Genomic DNA, 13,611 nt, shown 5'->3' with positions numbered 1-13,611 from the left:
ATTAGCAGTGTGAGAACAGACTAATTCAAGCAGTAAGCAGGGTTTTGCTTTTTGTGTTTTACATGTACCTGTGATGAAAAGCAGCTCTGTTAGCTTTTTTGCTTTTTGTTTTTGCTTTTAGAACTATAACTAATAGGAAAGAAGGAGAATTGTTACATATATGTGATTTCTAAAGATGTGTAAAAAATTGTAATGTTTTTTTTTGAACAAACCTAATTTTATTTTACCACAATTGTCCTCTGAAATTAGCCTAAAGTGAATATGATGCCTGTATAGTGGGAAAAACAAAAAAATCTTACCTGCTTCACCTCCACTTAATTAAGATTTTTAAAGCAATATATTGATACCAAGCACAATTCTAGAGGTTGTAAAACTTGGGTAGAGGTTGTCTTCAGTTCTTTGCTTCAGAAGTTTACTTAACTTTTGTGCTGAATGAAATTAACATGCTATGGAACCTGTGCTTTGTATATTCTGATGTTGCTCAGAGGTTTTTATTAGATGGATTATTCAGAAAATTGAGAAATTGTTATTTATGATTTAAGAAGTTTTAATTATGTCATCTATTGATATTGGTCAAATGCAGTTTCAAAGTAATAGCTCACATTCTAAGATATATGAGGCATTAACATTATATTGGTATTGTGATCCTGTTGTATTTTAACCCAAAGTAGGAGACATCAGTCTTTACAGTGTCCTTTCATTTTGAAAAGGCACTTGACATTGTTTTAGTCAGCTTATTTAGGGGTAAATTTTACATAGAGAAGTTAATTCTTTTTAGCATATAGTTCTAATAAGTTTGGACAAAGGCAGATAGTTGTTTACCACCGCAATCAAATTATAGAACAATTTCATCAGCTCCCAACAATTCTTCTATGCTCCCTTCTAGTCCACCCAGCTACCCAACCTTTGGAAACTGAGAATGTCATATACATGCAGTATGCAGTCTTAGAGTATGCGCTTTTTTCAATTTGACTTCTTTTATTTAGCAAAGTACAGTTGGGATTCGTCTGTATTATTGCACAAATCAGCAATTTCCTCCTTTTATTCTGAATAACATTTCCTTATGATGTACCACCATTTGTTTATTCATTCCTCAGTTGAGTTTTTGAATTTTTAATAATTATGAATAAAACGCCTATAAACATTCATTTAAAGTGTTTAGTGTGAACGTTAATTTTTCATTTCCCAAGTGTATATTTAGGAATGAGATTGGTGGTTTGTCCAGTAAGTGTTCATTTAGCTTTATAAGAAACTACCAAATTGTTTTCTAAAGCGGCTGTACTTTTGCATTCTCACCAACAATGTATAAGAATTCTAGTGACTCCACATTTTTACCAGCTGTTAGTTTTCGCAGTTTAAAATAAATAAATGAGATAATTGCTTTTAGCTGCTCTCATAGATATGAATAGTGGTATCTTATTGTAGTTTTAATTTGCATTTCCTTAATGACTAAAGATGATGACCATCATTTCATGTAGTTATTTGTGATCTGTATGTCTTCTTGGTGGGCACTTTTGACAACCACAGAAAGAAACTAGTATTAAAATTATAATCTTGTACTCATGGAGGAAATAAAGTGTATCTCTTTAACTTTACATTGAGTTTATTAGTACATAAAATTGATAAAATCATTTTATTGTTTATTTAAATGACATAATGGTAATTATGCTCCCTGACTACAATTCCTATCGTTAAAGATGTTTACTATGTTCCTTGAAATAATAGTTCTCATGTCTAACTGATTCCTCTCCCCATTTCCCACAGCTATTATCAACATTTACCATTTTTTCTCAAGTTCTTAAACTCTCTAGTTTCTTTAATATTCACCAGGGACCTTGCTTCCTTCTTTTACTAAGAACCTGAAGAAGAAACACTTGCACACTCCACCAGCAGTTACTTTTGCCTGTCCTAATTTTATCTCTGTGTTATTGCAGCTCCTCTCACCTCACCCAAGTTTTAGATTTTTCATTTTTCTCTGATTAGCTCATCTATCTTGTCCCTTGTCTTCTCACCTTCCCTGGGCCTTCGATTTATCATTTTTCTCTGCTTTAGAAAAATATTTTGCATATTTCCTTAGTCTTTTTCCTCAGCCACTCTGTCCTTACCTTAGACAATAATAGCCAAAGCTTTCATTTCACTAGTTTTCCTCTTTAGTCTTTGTAATAGCTCATGACTATCCTTTTTTGAAGTAACTTATAAGCATTATATATCTTACTTTGTTGATTTTTCTCATCAGCAGCTTATTAGAAACCCACCAAAAACTCTACCCTCACCACCTTACTGAAATTTAACTAGCACATGTTGGAGACAACTTAAAAACTAGCATTCATGACCCCTTCGCAGCCCTCAGCCTGTTTGAAATGTCTGCTACTTTTGGAAGAGTCTTACTACTCTTGTAGAGTCTACCTTCTTTCTTTGCATTTTGCTTCTTTCAAGACACAATTCTGTTTGTTCTTGTTTCAGTTACTTATTCCTGTATAAGTCACCACCCAAAAATTTAGTGTCTTAAAAAAATAATGTTCTATGTTTCTCATGATTCTGTGGTTTGACTGGGTGGAGGTTCTGCTGATTTAACCTGGACTTACTCATTTATTTGCATTCAGCTGACAGGTTGATTAAGGAATGGACTTAGTTGAGACAGCTGAAATGGCTTGTCTTTTAAGCCCAGGCTTAACAGTGTCATGATCTCGGGGTAGTGTTTTAAGACAGTGAAGATGAAAACTTCAAAACCTCTTTAGGTCTACAATTTGTAATTTTCACAGTGTCACTTCTGCCACAATCTGTTGGTTAAAGTAAGTAACAAGACTTAACTCAAAGTGAGAAAGAGACACTACCTCTGGATGGGTGAAACAGCAAGATCACATTTCAAAGAGGTGTCTGCACTTGGATGGGAAAAGTGTGGATATTAAACAGTCTACTATATTTCTTATTTTGTGACTCTCTAAGTTTCTCTTTCTATCCTTCTTAAAATGTTTTGTGTTCCTATTCTCCTGCCAGTTTCATAAGGTTCTCACCAATATTTATAATTGTCTCCAAGGATCAACACCTGGATTTCCTGTGGGTGATCCAAATTAAGATAGTCCAAAAGAGAATTCATAATCCCTATTCTTCACTCCACAACTTCTCTTCTCTTCCTGAATTTATGTCTTGATTCTTGGTCTGTGGCGTTATCTGCAATTATGCAAACCAGATTATTTTTCTTACCTTTTCTTACCTTCCATATTCAGCTGCTTATAAAGTCCTGCTGACTACAAATTTTGGACAGCTGCTCTCTCTTATTTTCTGCCTTAGAGTCATTATTCAGGTTTACATTATTCTCTGTATTTGAGTATTAGCTTTGTTTTTGAGTTTTGAGTATTTATTTTTTGGCAAAGGTGAAATGAATAAGTTTTTATTGTGAAATAAAAAATGAAATGAGTTGATTTTGAAAAAATGAGGAACAAAGATATGGAAGGACATAAAAGGAATTAAAAATTACCCATGAACCTCACTCAGATGTACACAGTATTAAGCTTTCTGTGTATACCCTTTTAGATTTTTAAATATGCATATCTAATGTACAAATACATTTAAAACATTTTCAGCTTGTTTTTTTGTTGTTGTTGTTGTTTGTTTGTTTGTTTTTTGAGACGGCGTTTCCCACTTGTTACCCAGGCTGGAGTGCAATGGCGCAATCCCGGCTCACCGCAACCTCCGCCTCCTGGGTTCAGGCAATTCTCCTGCCTCAGCCTCCTGAGTAGCTGGGATTACAGGCACGTGCCACCATGCCCAGCTAATTTTTTGTATTTTTAGTAGAGACGGGATTTAACCATGTTGACCAGGATGGTCTCGATCTCTGGACCTCGTGATCCACCCGCCTCGGCCTCCCAAAGTGCTGAAATTACAGGCTTGAGCCACCGCGCCCGGCCTCAGCTTGTTTTTTAAATGTGTTAATGCTATAGGTATTGTTTTTATCTGTTTTCTTCAGATTATATAATTAGCTTCTTTTGATGAATCTTATTAGAAATTATTATAAGACTTTATGAAGTGGGACAGAAAACAAAATCCAGTGAGATTGAGAAGATGTAAATACCATCATGCTAAAAATTAGAGGTAGATACAGCAAAATGCATGCACAAAGAAAGCAGGACCTCTAATGTTAACATCAGAGGAGAAAATTAATTTTAGACAGAGAATTAGATAAGTTACTTTCGGATATTGTCTTTGTTTTCAGTGCATTAACTGGAATTTGTTTCTTGTCTCACCCAGTTAACTTTTCTACCTCACTTCTTTCTTTTATTATCCCTTTATTATTGGCACGCCATTTGTGACTTTTACTTTAACTTCCTGGACTTACTGAGCTAGCCTCTTTGAGTTTTCTCCTAAACTCTAGGTTATCCTTCTTTCACAAGGCATTCTTTTCTACTTTTTTGCATGTTTATGTTCTTAGCAGGGCTTTGTCTTGCTTTTACTTTTTTGAATATCATTTTGCCTGCATGCATTCAGGGCAATTTCATCGTTTTTCCCTCATTTCAAATTAAACCCAATAAATCTACAGACCTACAGAGATTCAGGGCAGCTTCCTCTTTTTTTTTTTTTTTTTTCCTTCTTTGGGACAAAAGACCTCCAAAACAGTAGGGAGCTGATACAATTTTCTTTGATTGTGGAAATCTAGTGTCTCTAATTTACCTAATTCTAATTATTCCCTTCTTTAGCCTCTCTTCCTAATAGTCACTATGAACACTCATGCTTCAGTTACTTTGCTCGTGCTGTTTTCTTTACCTGGGCTATTGCCCTCTTGCTCTTCCCTTTTCTCCCCAGCAGAGCCTGCTTCTCTACTGTGCTGCCATCCTTAGTCCTCTGTCCTTGATCAAAGTAACCATCTCTTTTCTGTGTTCTCCACACTCTCTTTGGTGCTCTACACTTAGTTCTTTTCTTATATTTGCTTATTATGAAGAGGTGTGTGATTGTAACTTTCTTGCAGGTAGAGACTATGTATTCACATAACGCAACCATGTTATAGGTTTGCTTAAAATGCTTAGCAAATTCAGTAAAGATTGTGATTACTCTAGAGGTAGTGTTCACATAGATCTATACAACTCAGCCCGGTTAGTGACTAAATGTTGAGCAACTGTTGTGGAGAATTGGCGAGTTGCTTATTTAGTAAGTTTCTTGTGGGAAGGGTGGCAACATTGCCTTCAATTAATGGTATGTTTCACGTGTTGTAATTAAAGTTTTATGTGTGTATTTTGAGGCTAAACATGAAATTCCAATACTGATTTAATCATTTTAAAGATATATTTATTCTTGCCTCTCTCCTACTTTTTATTGATTTGTTTGAAAGTAAAAGCTTTTATTTTTAAATCAGTAACTTTTATTCATGTGATATGATTCCATAAAGCCTTTCCAAAAGTTTGAGACCTGTGTGGTGTCATTGTGATGGCACTACATCAGTGGTATATGTAGAACTTGATATCGGAGAAGTTTGTTCAAAGAAATATTTTGTCTTGATAGGACATTAAGTGAATGTAGAGGTGTGGCGCATAATAACTGCTAATTACAATATCTTTTAAATTATAAAGTACCTTTTCTTCCCTTTTGCTTTTGCCAAAATGGAAAAGAAAATAAGTATAAATACTGGAAAAGTCTATGACAGTATGATGAATAATGAAATACAAGTTAAAAACTACCAAAGTCATACTTGAGAGACTCAAAATGACAAAAGCAAGACACATTGGAAGTAAAGATTCTCACTGAATATTTAACTCACTTATTTCTCACTTGGTCAAACATGTGGAGCAGAATTACCTGTTACTAGAATAGTGATTAAGTGTTAAATGCATTTTGGCTTTATTGTTATCTTTGCTTTTAAAGTTATCTTCTTGATAATGGATTTTTTAAAAGACTGTTCTAAATGCATCTGTAGGTGTTAATTTGAACCTATGGGATTTGTGTCTTCAGAAATAATTTCAGACTCAATCTAGTTATAGAAAAAAGTTGTGTTTATGTTTGACAGTTACATACATTTTGATTTTTCAGTATATATATGATTTGATAAGCTCCTTATTTCTAACATACAGTAATATGGCTTTTTTATTAAAGCAACATCTGCTAGCCCCTTTGCAGTCACCACAGTGGTGTCATTCCATTTTGGTTTTGCTGTTTAGCACTTTTCAAAACTGTGCTGTACCAGTTTCTTTTGTAGTAAAACTTGAAATACCAGTTCTTGGCATCAAATAATACTTTCTTTTAAAACTGACTTTTAGATAAGTTAAAAATGGTTAAGATTAGGTAGAGGAGCAAATGCTTGACTTTTTTTTTTTTAATAGTAGTTGGAGGGGCCATATTCATTTCTTCCTTCATGCCACATTAACTGAATGCCCATTATGTGACAACTTCTTAATAGACTCTGCAGCTATACTGGTAACTGAGACATAGTCTTTTCCCTCAAGGAGCTTCCAGACTGCCAGTGGAGGCTGACAGGTAAACAGGTGATTATAATCTAAGCTGACAGGTGACATAAGCAAGAACAGAACTGTGGCAGCACTATAGCAGGATCAGTATGTTATGCCTGGGGGAAGCAGGTGACAGAATTATATATGGTAATTCAAAATGAAATGGGATCATGAGCAACCCTATATATTAAAGCAGAAATATGATTTTCTTACTATAAATTAAGCCTTCTTTTCACTTAAATATTAGTTTTGAATGAGTGGCTGTCAATTAGAAATTGGCTTTTTTCTATGTTGCCAGCCGGTGTGCCTTTTTTCACTTCCCCACTCCCCTCCATACTCCCAGGAATGTCTTTAATGTTTGAACTACTATGTATGTCATGTTGCATCTGAGATTTACTTTCTGTGCCTTTGGATGCTCCTGAATGGGCGTGACTATTTGTATTTCCTTTGCTCCTCTTAGAAGACTGGGCCAAATTTAGTTTAAGGATTACTATTAGTTAATAAAGAGGAAAACCAAGGCACTAGGAGCTGAGAATGCCATTTTCTAGGTGAATTTTTCCCTCTATATCTGAACTAAGTTGTATATTTCTTCACTGTCCAGAGACTATAATTACATACTAATGTTATAGCCTTGTCAGTATCTATTTCTATGAGATCTTTATGTGTTCCAGGGTAACTTGTGTAGAGGAGCATACAACATATTGTTAATTTTGGACAACTTTATCCATCCTATTTTATAGGCTGATGATAAGCTTGAAAATGACAAGGCCAGGTGACAGAATGCTGGAGGATTAGTTTCTGAGTATTTCAAGGTTGTCTTTGATGATTAAAAATTCACTGTGCATCTGCCACTCTGATTTGTATTTTTGTTGAGTATGAATAAAGACAAGAGGATTGAGCAAATCCTGTAAAGCAAAGTGAAGTTGCAAGCAGTGTGTGTAGAAAACTGGTTTCACTTTAACCAAGGACAGCTTTAATCCATACACACTGGTGTACTTTTTTTTTTGATGTCTCTGATATCAGACCAGCTTTCTCTTATCACTGATAAAGCCATGACCACAAATGTAAATCTAATGACTTATAGATCACTTTTCAGTCAAAAAGCTTTTGTTGCAAAGCAGTAGCAAAACTTTGAAATGTGTATGTGTATACTTAGTCAATGTTTAGAATCTATTCTTTATTTGGAATATGTGTGTGTGTGTGTGTGTGTGTGTGTGTGTGTGTATTCCACAATATTATTCTAGATTTTTATTATGTGCTATGCACAGAATTATGTTTCTGCCAGATTCATATGTTGAACCTGTCTTTATTTGCAGGTAGGGCTTTTAGGAGGTAATTAAGGGTAAATAAGATCATCGGAATGGGCTCCTAATTCAGTAGGTTCTGTGGTCTTATAAGAGGAAGAGAGACCTATCTCTACCTGTGAATATGTCTAGGAACAGCTGTGTGAGGACACAGCGGGAAGAAGGCAGGTTGCAGTCCAGTGAGGAAGCTCTCAGCAGATTCTGTTGTTTAAGCCACTCAATCTATTATATTTTGTTATGGCAGCCTAAGCTGCTCAATACAGCATGTAATAAACATGCTGTTTTCTTATTTCTATTGCATAGTTATTTTAGGAATTTGAATATTGCAGGCTTCTTACTGTAATGAGACAGTTATTTTATGTGGCCTTTTGAAATGTGAGCCTGAGAGGATTGCAGAACCAATGAGGGCCTTGGAAAGAAAAATATTCAAATTTTTCAAAAAGATATGTTGTGCATTTTGCACATCAAAAATTATTAGAGAAGACATAGCTATAGAATTTAAAGCATCTTATTTCATACATTACAAATACAAAGCATATTGTTCTAAGAATTGCTTTGGATTGTTTTGTTTTAATGCAAAATGTTGGATATGATGTCCTCTATTCATGATTGCTGTAGAAATACCCAAATGACATAGTAAGGTTTTCATGCCTTATATATAAGTCTTGTATATTCACAAACTTTTTGTTATTCATTTTTGAGCTCTTTGTCTTGAAAAAAATGTAATTGGAAAGAAAAGAGAGACTGGGCATGGTGGCTCACACCTGTAATCCCAGCACTTTGGGAGGCCAAGGCACATAGATCATGAGATCGGGACTTCAAGACCAGCCCAGCTAACGTGGTGAAACCCCATCTCTACTAAAAATACAAAAATTAGCCAGGAGTGATGGTGGGTGCCTGTAATTCTAGCTACTCGGGAGGCTGAGGCAGAGAATTGCTTGAACCTGGGAGATGGAGGTTACAGTGAGCCGAGATCCCGCCACTTCACTGCAGGCTGGGTGACACGGCAAGACTCCGTCTCAACAAAAAGAGGGATAACTTATTTGCATATCATAAATTTTAATTCTTTTAGCTTGGATTCAAATCAAAATAAAATTTATTTTGCTTTTATTTTGTTGACGAGTTTTGGAGGATATATATCATCATTGGCCTTAAATGTTGTTATAGTTATTTAATTTATTTGTTTTATTTAAGATAAGATGTAAATTTTAACAGAGACCAAATCCTTAGAAAAGTGAATACTTTAACGACCATTATCCAAGAAATTCACAAAACCTGCTTGTTTTCCCTCAACTATGAGAACTAATGCATTGTAGAGAGTCATCACCGTTTTCTTTCCCTGACAACCTCCATCTGTGGTCACATGCATGATTGTTGGGACCTTATAGTAACAAACCCTTTGGATACTCTTTTTTAAATCCCTATTTTCTAACATCTTACTTTGTAATAGTAGGGAAAGCATCATATATATATGGGCAACCTTTTGTCTCCTTTCTGTTTTAGTTAGAATGCCTTGTCAAATGACTTAATATTTTGGATTTTTTACTTATTACATTTTCACCGAATTGGAGACATATGAAGGAAAAAAATGAGACTGAGACAAACTATAACAGGCTGAAATAATTTTAAAAGTCCACAAATTTTCCATGAAAATTACTTAACACTCACTGGAAATTATTAATATCAGCGATAGTCATTAAATGGTTTTGCTTTATCCTGCCCACTTAGAAAGAGATTTTCTTCTAATGATTATATGCATATTTAGGACTGATAACCAATCAAAAATTCAATATGGCTTTAATATAAAGTTAAAATAATTGATATCCTACCATTGGGACTACACATGCAGAGAAGCTTGGAGAAGCAAGGTTTTTACACCTTTATTTTCATTTTAATTTGCCTTTTCACAGTTTCCTGTATGGTTTGGTGGTGAAGAATACAGATTTTAGTATCAAAGACTTGCTCCACAATAGTGGATGTGTAGGATGGTAAAATTACTTTATCAGTCTGAGCTTCCATTTCCTTATCCGTAAATTGTGGTTGTATGGTAGGTTTGTGCAGATTTTAATGGAATCATGTGATCCTTTGAATCATATATATGTAAACATTACAGTGTTTGGCATATAATAACCATCTAAAATGACATAGATGTAATAATTATTTCCCACAACATTGTTAAGAATTCATCAAGTTCTCTAAGCAAATTGTGAACCTTTAGAAGAGACTTCAGTAATAGAGTTGGATTTCACCCACACTGTTTTCTCAATACTTTCCCCAAGCCCTTGTTGGGACAAATAATAGAGGAAAATGTAAAACAGAATAGGAAACCTTGATTACTGTGGGTAGTAATGCTGTTGAGTCTTGTGACTTCAACAATTCACTTATGTAACATAAAAGATTGAATTGTCAAAGCTGATTCATATGAATCATAGATATTATCTAACACCACATTGTCCTAATAATTCAAAAGATACAAGCATAAACCAGGCACAAATGTAATATTTCTTTCCAGAGCAGCTTGAATCTATTATAGCCTCAAAAATGTCTTTATGCACCTTTGATTAAGTTTTGGTTTTGGATTAACAGATGGGCTCCGGTGTATGCTGTTTTGGTTTTGGAACTCTTTAGTTTCATATTTCATAGTTTCATTAAATGAAAAATTCTTATGTGATTATGTCATATTCTCTAACTTCCCATACCGTCATAAAATTTTAAATTGTACTCTCATTTATAATAGCAGTCTATAAGACCACTAATATATGCTGTTGAAAACATTTATAGGTCCTTCCTAGGAACTTTCTCTCAAGTAAATAAAAAAGTATCATTGTTAGTATTGTCAAAGTATAGTCATTATTAGTATCATTATTAGTACTGTCAAAGTATGATTACCAAACCACTATCTGTTCAAAGTATCAGCAATATTGTCAAAGCGTGATCACCCGACCAGTCATATCAATATCAGCAGGGAACTTATTAAAAATACAAATTCTTGGGCCCTATGCCAGACCTACTGAATCAGAAATTTTGAGGATGAGACATCAATTATGTTTTACAAGCTCTCCATATGATTCTGATGCAGGCAAAAAGTTGCAGAATACTTTTAATAACTTTATAAATAAATCTGGTGGAGATCATTCATTCCTTCTGGCATTCTTCCCTGCAACCCAGGGAAGAAGTGAGTCACATACCTGACAACCTTTTAGTTTCCAAACTTAACCTATTTCTTTGTATATCTGTAGATATATCTATATATAAAAATGTTTTAAGACTTATTTTAAAATACTAATCGTAACAATATAAACATTATCCTCAAAATCATCTTGGAGAAAAAAACAAATTGTAGCAATGCTGCCTTTTCCTAACATACTTTGCAATTAGTTTCTTTTAGAATTTGCATCAAGGTAACTTTTAATCCAAAGTAAAATGGGTCTTACTGCTTTGCAGTGCAAGTGTTTTTCACCTAGTATGACCTCCTAACACACCCGCCACATTTGACTCTTAATGATTGGCTTACTGAAAATTAATTGTATGTACATTGATAATCTGCTGACATTGGAAATAAATTGTTTGAAGGCAGTTTTAAAAATGAATTTCCAACTTCTGCATTTGGCAATTAATTTTAAAATCAGTCTTAAAACATCTTGCTTTGAGCAAGATCAGCATTTGTAGAATTATTGTAGAATGTTTACTTTGAAATTATGCTTTTAAAAAATCAGTAATATTATTTTATAGTCATATACAATAAAGTATAAATTTGGCTCATTTCTCTGGTCTCTACCACAGTTCTAGAAATAAGACCAAAATTTCTTTTTCTTTTTTTAATTTCCAAAAATCAACTTAAAAGAGAACTGAACAAACAACATTGCTTTTATTCTTTGTTGTTTAATAAAAAGAAATATTCCTTCAGATCATTAACTTGTTAGATCAAGGAAGAAAAGAAGTCAGTATTATTATAGCTACATTTAGATCACAGTTTTCTTCTATATAACTTGGAATTTTTGGGTTACTAAAGTTGGCTTGCTAGAAATCTTTGCTAGTTAGAGAAATTGATCGATGACAATGTTTTATCCAGCTATTATATATCCCCTTGTGAACTTTTGGCACACACTTTGTTGCTGAGCTTTGCCTTAGGGCTTTGTTTTTGTATCCTGAAGTTCAAAAGTAGCGATTGCACTCTGCCTTTTATGAACGCTGTAAAAACACCTCAAAATTGGTTTTCAGCCACTTTGCCAACAAGCCTTGTACTGATAAACTTCTTTTGTTTATTTTAATTGTTGAAGAACTGTAGTAAAATAATTATTTCAATAGTTTTGAAATTTTCTAAATGGTCCTGTTTGATTTGGGACTAATTTGAATGAAATTTTTTTCGGGTTTTTGTTTGTTTGCTTGCTTGCTTGCTTGCTTGCTTGTTTTTAACACTCAAAGCATAAAGACCAGCATGTTGTTGGTGTGCTTATAACCAGGAGTTAAGGAACCATTTTACCTTTATAAATTCAAGTTATTTTAAGTGTTTTATGACATATCAGTAGAATAATTTTAATGTAGCTACTTTACGCATCTGTTATCAGAAATGCCAAAATACTTCACACCCACCTCATGATCAGATCCCAAAAGGTGAATATATATAATCCATATATTTGCTATACTCAGTGTTTTCCTATTACTATTGTAATCAATGAACTTAGTTTTTAGCAGGTGTGCAGGAGCATAGTAGCATTTAAATTTTTACTAATTGTAGGCTTGTTAAGATTTATTTGATCTGAGTAAGTGTGAGATCAGGGACTATAATGTTGAGTTCCCTGTATGAAGTCTTTCTGGATGCTTCTTTTAGTGTTAAAATCAACAAACTTCTACATACAATGTTTTTAAAGTACGTATGCATAGTGTAAAGGTATTCTTAACATAATTATCTAGCCATTTAATGGATTGTAAACTCATAAGTGGGAATTGCTTTTTTCATTTTTAGTATTCTAATATTTGCTACAGGTATATTCTGAATATTAGAATCTATTAGAATAAAAGTTTTTTCCTTAAAGTAAGCTTTCTTGGCCAATTTTTTCTTATCTACTAGCTTTCAGTTTATAATGAAGGATTCTTAGTGCTTATTTTAATACTTTATAACATTGCTAAGGCTTTAGAATAAATAACATATATCCCATCTCATTACTATAAAGTAATTTTCTACTAAACTATATGTCTGCTAAGAATAAGATTAATTAAAATGCAAGAAAACTAGCTTTCTTAGATTGGATAGATATTTATGAAACATGACCTTGTGAAATATGTGCATTTTGTTCCTAAAAGTTGTTATTTCATGTTGCATCACTGTAAGAAGTAAAATCCAAAATATGCCTACCATATATTAAGCTTTGCAAGACAGATAAAGCCCCTGTATGCTTTAGGTATGCAGCTTACCTTTTAGAGGAAGAAGATAGAAAAAGATAAACAAATAATTTATAAGATAATTGTAGGTTGATCATGCTAAAAAGGAAACAAGCAAAGTAATAATGTCATTAGATCCAAAAGGAGGGCTACAGCTCTGGTTCCATTTTGGCACTCTACCAGTTGCACCCTCCCTACAGTTGAGAAGTTTAAAGTACCTGGAATATGTGCCCATGTACAGTCCATGCATTCCACCTCAGAATCTGTAGAACTTCACATTTCCTGTTCCAGCAACTTGAGCCCACTTTCATGCCGTGCCCAAGCTAATGACCCAGGTTCATTGTCTCAAGGGTAAACCACAGGAGGGTGGCCAATAGATTTGAGGAACACATGGTTGCAGCTTGGATATGTAGGAAGGAGAGTCTAGAGATATCATATACTAGGCTACGTGAGGAGCTTAAAAGGAATGACTAATGAGAAGAGAGGTGAGT

At 33.9% G+C, this 13,611-nt stretch overlaps 1 protein-coding gene across 8 annotated transcripts in view; it reads left to right on the top strand.

Annotated features, from left to right (window-relative positions):
- Positions 1–13,611, top strand: part of FER (FER tyrosine kinase) — a 505,234-nt gene that overhangs the window by 299,304 nt on the left and 192,319 nt on the right. The window lies entirely within an intron of this gene.

This window comes from Saimiri boliviensis, chromosome 1, assembly GCF_048565385.1.
Source record: "Saimiri boliviensis isolate mSaiBol1 chromosome 1, mSaiBol1.pri, whole genome shotgun sequence".
Lineage (NCBI taxonomy): Eukaryota > Metazoa > Chordata > Mammalia > Primates > Cebidae > Saimiri > Saimiri boliviensis.
The sequence above is the reverse complement of the archived record's forward strand: the minus strand, read 5'-3'. Positions and strand labels throughout refer to the sequence as shown.